General features: G+C 46.9%; 1 pseudogene; it reads right to left on the bottom strand.

Moving 5' to 3' along the window:
- Positions 1–15: 15 nt before the first annotated feature.
- Positions 16–941, bottom strand: LOC130541050 (large ribosomal subunit protein eL43-like; annotated as a pseudogene).
- Positions 942–9,413: the final 8,472 nt, after the last annotated feature.

The following is a 9,413-nucleotide window of genomic DNA, read 5'->3' on the forward strand; positions in this document are numbered from 1 at the left end:
GGGGCCCTCTCACTCTTAACCTTGGGGGATGTACCTCTCCTCATAGGGGTCCCTTGCAAGTCCTTCATCAGCCCTTAGGAACCCAACATCCAACTCAAGCTTCTTGCTGCTGCCACACCTCTGCCCCTCCAGGAGGCTCTAGGGGACAGGACCCAAGAGGACCCCTTGTAGGTGCTCTCTGCCAACACTGGCCCATGGGAAACACTCCAGCCAGCAGCCTGTGCTCTGAAAGTCCTGGGAATGTGGCTTACCTTAGCACGCCCACACTGGCTCCTTCACCGATTCAGCCAGGCAGCCCGTTTCTCTCAGCCTCTAGATGTCCATGCCCACGAGACCACTGGGCCCCCTCATAATGGCCACACATTAATCTCTACATATAGTGGCCCCTCTCACGGAAGAGCCCCCATGACCCCATTCCACCCTTCCAGGGAGATGGTCACCAAAGAACTCTTTGCTTCCTCTTCCCATCCTAGGAGAATGTGGTGGGTATAGGGGTAATAGTAAATGTGGGGGTTTTGGGTAGCCATGGCCAAATTTTAGCAGCTGTGGGTTTGGACTGGGCTCTTTTTTGTTGTTCTTGTTACGTAAATTAACCCATTTATTACAGGCCAGTGATGTCTCAAAGAGTAGAGGAGCGTCCACTGGTCTTTCAACTCCTTCAGGCTTCTGATGGCGACTTTACCGTGATAGCGGAGGTGGTATTGTATGTCCAGGCACCGCCAGCCACCGTCTTCATGCAGGGACCACAGTGCCAGATCCCCGCAGCTCATCTCTTCATCTTGGTTTTGCCACAGAAAGAGCAAGTGTACTTGGCGTGCTGGCTGATTTCAACTTTCTTCACCATTTTCCAGAGGGAGGCCCCATAGCGGGTCCCGTATTTACCGACGATCCCGACTTTCTTGGTAGGTTTGGCCATGTCACCGCGAACTAGGTCCGAGCCCAGAGAGTTGGACTGGGCTTTTAAAAAACAGTTACTGGTTATCACAGCAGAGCTTTCTAGAAACATCTTACAAGTCATGTCCACCACCCCCAGCCTCAGTTTTTTCATATCCTTACTGCGGGTGGCAGCACCTTACTGGGTGGGGGTTTGTGGTGAGGGCTGAGTGAAGTAGTGAATTTGCGGAGCTAACACTCCAGAATTCCACAATCACAGACCTGCAAATTCCATCTACGTGGGACCATTTACAAGTGATGTGGCTTCTCTGAGTCTGTTTACTCCTTCGTTAAATGGAAGAGCCTCTACTCCACTGCATCTCTGTAAGGTTAGTTAAGTGAATACATACGACATGCTTAGCACGGGACCCGGCACCTGGTAAGAACTCAGTCCATGCTGGGCGTTATTAATACAGTGGTGGGTGGCTGGTACTGACGGAGGGGATTTGGGATCTCCACCCCTTCCATTTCCCTCACTATTCCAGGCCCTGTTTTGGAAATGCTTCAGCCAGGCTGGGATCCAGGGCCCCTGGGAACAGAGGGGACATACTGTACCTCCAAGCAGCCATGCTGACTCAGGTTGGGAAATCAATGTGTGACCACAAAAACACAGCCAGGTTCTTCCCACTTCTGGGAAATCTGCACAGCCAACCCATGGGCATCTCTTTACCCTGTCCCGAGAGGTGGCCAGCTTCGTTCTAGGACCTGATTCTGCAGCTTGTGAGCACAAGGCTGGCACATGGAGAAACAGGAGTCTCTTGCTCCTTAGGGAACCCCAGGCCCAGGGGGTCACAAGCTTTGCACGACCCTCTGATTGGGGTCAAACATGTCTGGTGTTTGCCAAGCCTCTGACTTCCCCCAGCCTGCGTCTGGACACTTCTCAAGCCAAGCCAGGCTCCGGACCACTGGTTGGGCAACGCATGACCTCAAACTGGGTCAGACCCATCAGATGAGCATCTGTTTAAGAGTATAGGACACTTTGTTCTTTAGAATCCCAAGGGTCAGAGTATGAACCCTCCCCGTCCCCAATTCAAACTCCTCCTCCATCACCTACTGCCATTTACTTACTCTGTTACTTTGAGCAAGTTTTTCAGCTCTCTGAGTTCTAGTTTTCCTAGCCACCAAATGCAGACTAACAAGTACCTTCACCTTCCAGGGTTGATGTGAGATTCGGGTAGTCAATGTCAAAGAATGGCACACATATTAGCAGGCACTCCATAAGGGGGAGTTATTATTGCAAACAGGGGCACTAGACACCAAGTAAAAAACAGTATGGTACATATGCTACGGTGGATGAGAGGGCAGAGCTGAAAGCCAGACTGCCTGGGTTCCAAACCAGGCTACTGGCCAGGTGCGGTGGCTCATGCCTGTAATCCTAGCACTTTGGGAGGCCAAGGCAGGTGGCTCACTTGAGGCCAGGAATTCGAGACAAACCTGGCCAATATGGCAAAACCCCATCTCTACTAAAAATGCAAATAAAATTAGCTGGGCGTGGTGGCATATCCCTGTAATCCCAGCTACTCGGGAGACTGAGGCAGGAGAATAGCCTGAACCCAGGAGGCAGAGGTTGCAGTGAGCCAAGATTGTGCCACTGCACTCCAGCCTGGGCCACAGAGTGAGACGCTGCCTCAAAACAAAATAATACAAAACAAAACAGGCTGCCCTGCCACCTCCTGTGTGGCCACAGGGAATCTCTCTAAGCCTCAGTTTTCTTCTCTGTAAAATGGGAATAATCATAATACAGTTATAAGGATTCAATTAGATTAGTTGCACTGGAAACAGTGCCTGGCACATAGTATCACCTAATAACCATTAACGATTTTTTATTTTGTTTTATTTTTCCAGTCTCTGCCCCAGTTGGGAAGCATGAACTATTTTTAATTAGCCACACAAGTTAGTAATGTCGGTAATGGTGCTGAAATCACACGGGTCAGTGTTTTGAACAAAATTCACATGGAAGTCATATTTAGTGAGCATCTACCTATATACCTGGTGCTAACAGAAACCATACATTTAGATACATGTATATGTACATGTAAACACACATATGCACACACACATAGTGTGAAGTAAGTACTGCTGTCCTCATTTTTTAAAACCTTTATATTATAGAGCAAAACAGTTGCAGAGAACCACACAAATTAAATTTGTAGCAGCCAGGTGCAGTGGCTTACACCTGTAATCCCACCACTTTGAGAAGCCGAGGTGAGTAGATCGCTTGAGCTCAGGAGTTTGAGACCAACCTGGGGAACATGGCAAAACCTGAAATGCCATCTCTACGAAAAATACATAAATTAGCCAGGCATGGTGGCACGTACCTGTAGCCCCAGTTACTCAGGAGGCTGAAGCAGGAGGATTACTTGAGTCTAGGGAGGTCTGAGGCCACAGTGAGCTGAGATCACACTACTGTACTCCACCCCAGGCAACAAAGTGAGACACTATCTCAAAAAAAAAAAAAAAATTGTAGCTTAGTGAGTTATATCAAGGCAAACACCCTGTAACCACCACCCCGGTCAAAAAACAGAATTTTTTCAGCCACCTCAGGGTTCCCCTCCCCACCTCACCAGGTACTCCATACCAATCACAGCCCATCCCCCCAAAATAATCACTAATCCGACTATTAATTACTTCCTTGCATTTCTTCATGACTTAATCATCTGAGTGTGCATTCCTAGATGTTATTGTTTAGTTGAGTCCACTTTTTATTTTTATTTATTTATTTTTTGTTGAGATGGAGTCTCGCTCAACTGCCCAGGCAGTGGCATGATCTTGGCTCACTGCAACCACCGTCTACCGTGTTCAACACATTCTCCTGTCCCAGCCTCCCCAGTAGCTGGGATTACAGGCACCCACCATCATACCTGGCTAATTTTTGTATTTTAGTAGAGACGGAGTTTCTCCATGTTGGTCAGGCTGGTCTCGAACTCCGGACCTCAGGTGATCCGCCCGCCTCAGCCTCCCAAAGTGCTGGCATTACAGGCGTGAGCCGCCACTCCCGGCTAAACATATTTGATAAGTTTCAATCAACTGCAAGTATTGTCTTTGTTGCAGCTAAAATTGTTTCATCCACAGGCTGGCTTGTAAGTCCTTTTGGTGTGATCCTGGTAGCCTTCGATAGCTTCCTTGTTAATTGGCGTGACAAGATATTCCAGGCTTATTTTGTATATTTCCTGCTACAGATCTGGAATGAGTAATTTCTTCAAGAAGTCTTTTTATTTGGATTAATCAAAACTATTATCTGGGTGCAAGATATGCTCATTGCTACAAGATTGATCATGGTTTAAGTCTTTTTAGTAGCTAGAACTAGGTATTATATATATGAATACACGCATATACATTTCCTTTAAAAATAGTCTCGAGTTCACATTGATATATCCAATGTAAATAGAGTTTTATAGGATGTTTATGGAATCTATTCTGTATTACATCTGTAGTTCCTTTCTTCCACACTTGGAATCTTTCATTTTCAAGGATACAGGGGCTGATAAAATGGAAAGATGCTATAATTACTGGTTAAAATGACTCAGTAATTCACAGGGGTTAAAAACTCCTTTAAACCTTAGGTTGTGTGGCAAACACCTTACACTCGCCCACTACTGGAGTTGGCAAATGCTTTCCAGTTTCAGCTGCTGTTTTCCCAACAACACGTGAATACATGTTGCAATTTTAGCACTCTCCATGTCTCAGGCCCTCCAGACACCTTGCTGCTTCCCTTCTGTTTCTACTGCACAGAGATGCCAATGGCATGCAGGCCTTGTGGCTGTTGGTGATTTGTCCCCACGCATTTTTTGGAGTTCATGAAGATGCCTTGTCACTTAGTTTTGTTGTAAATGTGTTTATGAATTTTTTTCTATTTTTATTTGTGGATTTGGGGATATTCAAATCTATGCTAGGCATTATTGCCTCCATCTTTCTAGAATTCCCCAGCTGGTATTATTTTCACCAGTGAGGAAACTGAGCCCCAGGGGAAATGTGATTTGCCCAAGATCACACAGCCAGTGACAGCGCAGAGATGCATGTGAGGTCACCTGCTTTCATGCAAGGTACAGAGAAGATGCCTGATATGGACCACTCCCTCCTCATCTTCCTCCCTATTTCCATTGGTCAGTGTCTTTACAGGATTCTGGGGGGTTTGGTGGGGGGCTTTTTTGTTTGTTTTTTGAGGTGGAGTCTTGCTCTGTTGTTTAGGCTGGAGTGCAATGGCACGATCTCGGCTCACTGCAACCTCCACCTGCCGGGTTCAAACGATTCTCCTGCTTCAGCCTCCCGAGTAGCTGGGATTACAGGCACCCACCACCACACCCAGCTAATTTTTGTATTTTTAGGAGAGATGGTGTTTCACCATGTTGGCCAGGCTGGTCTCGAAATCCTGGCCTCAAGTCATCCTCCTGCCTCAGCCTCCCAAAGTGCTGGGATTACAGGCGTGAGCCACCGTGCCTGGTCCCATGATTCTGTTATTGACAATCAAATGAAACTATCCATGCAAAGAGCTTATCAGTGTACCAATGAAAGCATTCAGTGACTGGTAGCAGTTAGTATAGGATTTTATGGTTGATGAAACCAAGGGTTGGAGAGACAGATAACTGTTCCATTGTTACACAGCTGGTAAGTGACACAGGCTTTAGACTCAGGTCTGTCTGACCAGAACCTAACATTCTTTCTCCCACACTAGTTCTTAATTCAGAGCAGCTTTGTCTCCCAGCTGGTATTTGGCAATGTCTGGAGATACCTTTGGTTTTTATCACTGTGAATGTGGAGTGCTACTGTCATCTAGTGGGTAAAGCCTAGGAATGACATTAAACATCCTACAGGACAACATCTCTCACATGCCCCCGAAACAAAGACTTTTCCAGCTCCAAATGTCAATAGTGCTAATGTTGAGAAATTATGCCCTATACTGTGGTGCCATCCTAAATAAGCCTTACCAGGCAGGGCACGGTGGCTCACTCCTGTAATCCCAGCACTTTGGGAGGCTGAGGCAGGCAGATCATCTGAGGTAAGGAGTTTGAGACTAGCCTGGCCAACATGGTGAAACCCGTCTCTACTAAAAATACAAAAATTAGCCGGGCGTAGTGGTACACACCTGTAGCCCCAGCTACTAGGGAAGCTGAGGCAGGAGAATCGCTGGAACCCAGGGGGTACAGGTTGCAGAGAGTCGAGATTGTGCCACTGCACTCCAGCCCGGGTGACAGAGTGGGACTCCGTCTCAAAAAAATAATAATAAGAAAATAAATAAAACTAAATAAGCCTTACCTTAGAATCAATACTAAGGCTGGTCCTAGGAGATTTTCTGAGCTCAGAATCACAGGCCCTGAACAGAGACAGCTCAGGCATGTCTAGCCTCCTCCAGCATGTATGCAATGCAATGTCAAGATTTTTTTCTTCAGAGGCTGGATGAAACGAGGAGAGCAAGATGTTTGAAACCTTCCAAACCAAGACACAGGGCAAGCCGCCCCCTGGTGATCTTTCTGCTTGAGAGTGGGTGATCATCACCGATAAACAGACATTTCATGATACAATGTGCCAGAACTCTGCACATGACATTCTTTTTTTTTTTTTTTTTTTTTTTTTTTTTTTTTTTTGAGACGGAGTCTCGCTCTGTCGCCCGGGCTGGAGTGCAGTGGCATGATCTCGGCTTACTGCAACCTCTGCCCCCCGGTACAAGCGATTCTCCTGCCTCAGCCTCCTGAGTAGCTGGGATTACAGGCGTGTGCCACCACACCCAGCTAGTTTTTTTGTGTTTTTAGTAGAGACAGGGTTTCACCCTGTTGGCCAGGCTGGTCTCAAACTCCTAGCCTCAAGTGATCCGCCCGCCTCAGCCTCCCACAGTGCTGGGGTTACAGATGTGAGCCACCGTGCTCGACCTGCACATGCCGTTCTATGACATCCTCCCAAGGATCCCCTCTAAACAAGGGCCATATCCCCATTTTATACATAAGGAAATGAGTCTTTTCAAGAGGTTGTTCAGACTCCATAAATTCTGAGTGTCCAAGGCAGAGAAGACAGACATCAAATACCAGCTCAAACACTTAGTCATCATGTGACTTTGGGCAATTTTTTGTCCTTCTCTGATCCTTTTTCCCAACCTGTAGAAACAGAGACAGGGCTACATGACCTTTAGGACAAAGTAAAATTTGGGACCATGGTGTCATACAGGCTTGAATTGATACCTAGCTCTCTCTTTCATATCTTGAGCCCTTAGGAGACTTTCTCTTTCTGAATATTTTACATTATTTTATTTTATTATTATTTTTTGAGATGGAGTCTCGCTCTGTTGCCCGGCCTGGAGTGCAATGGCACAATCTTGACTGACTGCAACCTCCACCTCCCGGGTTCAGGTGATTCTCCTGCCTCAGCCTCCCAGAGTAGCTGGGATTACAGGCGCCTGCCACCATGCCTGGTTAATGTTTGTATTTTTAGTAGACACGGGATTTCACCATGTTGGCCAGGCTGGTCTCAAACTCCTGACCTCAAGTGATCCACCACTTTGGCCTCCCAAATTGCTGGGATTACAGGCATGAGCCACCAAGCCTGGCCTCTTTCTGGATTTTAGTTTCCTCTTCTGTAAATGGGACAATCCTAGCTCACTGTTCACAGGGTCATTGTAAGGTGAAATTAAGATCATACAAGCACAGTGCCTGGTATATATAATTCAAAAAGCAGAAACTCTTTTTGTTGTCATTGTTTATCGGAGATGTTCTAATCCTGATATAATCTGGTTCTCTAAAATGTAATACCAAGAGGAACAAGAAATAATGGCCCTCAGTTGAGGGAAGAGGCAGGGATTTCTGGGGCATCTCTGAATCCTCTCCCTGCCCTGCCCTTGAGACCAAGTTCTTCTCCTGCTGGAAACATCTAGGATTGCCATCTGGGCTCCAGGTACCAGTAGTAGGTCCTAGGTTTGGGTTAAGGAGAGGGGTGAATTTATTCCAATACCTAGGACAGCCTGGTTAGGACAGGGTCATCCCTCACCCTTTGCCACAAGAGCTGCCATTTGGCAGGGCGCAGGAGAATGGCTTGAGCCCAGGCAGCCTCCCAGGTGGCTGGGATTACCGGCCTGGCTAATTTTTGTATTTTTAGTAGAGACAGGGTTTCACCAGGTTGGCCAGGCTGGTCTCGAACTCCTGAACTCAGGTGATCCACCTGCCTTGGCTTCTCAAAGTGCTGAGATTATAGGCATGAGCCACCACTTCCGGCTGTTTTGGGGGGTTTTCTTTTTGAGACAGAGTCTCGCTCTGTCGCCCAGGCTGGAGGGCAGTGGCATGATCTCGGCTCACTGCAACCTCTGCCTCCTGGGTTCAAGTGATTCTCCTGCCTCAGGCTCCCGCATACTTGGGTGTGACAGCCGGAAGTGGGGGCCTCGGATTACAGGCGTGTGCCACCACGCCCAACTAATTTTTGTATTTTTAGTAGAGACAGGGTTTCACCATGTTGGCTGGGGTGGTCTCGTCATACTCCTGATCTCAAGTGATCCACCTGCTTCAGCCTCCCAAAGTGCTGGGATTTCAGGCGTGAGCCACTGCACCCGGCCTTACCTTACGTTTTAAAAGATTTCACAGATGTGATTAATGTAAGGATCTTGAGATGGTAAGATTATTCTGGATTATCTGGCTGAGCCCAGTGTAATCCCAAGAGTCCTTATAAGAAGAGGGAAGCAGGAGGATCAGTCAGTAGTAGATGTGACAACAGAAGCCAGAGGTTGAGGTGATTTGAAGAAGGGGCCATAAGCTAAGGAATGCAGGTGGCCTCTACAACCTGTAAAAGGAAAGGAACTGATGCTTCCTCGAAATCCCCAAAAGAATGCAGCCTTGCCAACACCTTGATTTTAGACTTTTGACCTAGAGAACTGCAAGAGAATATATCTGTGTTGTTTCAATCCATGAAGTTTGCAGTAATTCCTTGTAACAGTAACAGGAAAATAATACATAGATTTAGCAAACAAAACAAAATCCAGGATGCCCAGTAGTCATATTTGAATTTCCTATAAACAACAATTTTTAAAGTATAAATGTGTCCCAAATGTTGCATAGGACACACTTATCTGTGTGTATGTGTGTGTGTGTTTGGAAAGGAACATGCTTAAATGTTTATCTGAAATTCAAACTGTAGTGAATGTTATATATTTTGTCTGTCAATCTTAGAAGTGATGAAACTGAGAGCAGGAGTCAAAACTCATGATTCTCAGGTCCCCTCCATACTGCTGCCCCCTGCCCCCTCAATCTGGCAGAAACTGCCACGTTCTTGTGGCCTTCATGGGTCACTTCCCATCTTCTTGGGACTCCTCTTGCCCCTGGGGTAGGAAAACGAAAAGACTGTTTAAGGTCGTTTCTTTGGGCTCAGAGTTCTCCTGGACCACCAGAGGTGGTCCTCTGCCTCAGAGGGACCTAGGAGATTTGCCTCAAAGTTGCAGTTGCACAAAATACTTGCGGGCGGATCTTAATGGACTGGGGTGGGAGTTAGTAAAGCCTTTGTCTGGAGGG

Source organism: Pan paniscus, chromosome 21 (assembly GCF_029289425.2).
Source record: "Pan paniscus chromosome 21, NHGRI_mPanPan1-v2.0_pri, whole genome shotgun sequence".
Taxonomy (NCBI): domain Eukaryota; kingdom Metazoa; phylum Chordata; class Mammalia; order Primates; family Hominidae; genus Pan; species Pan paniscus.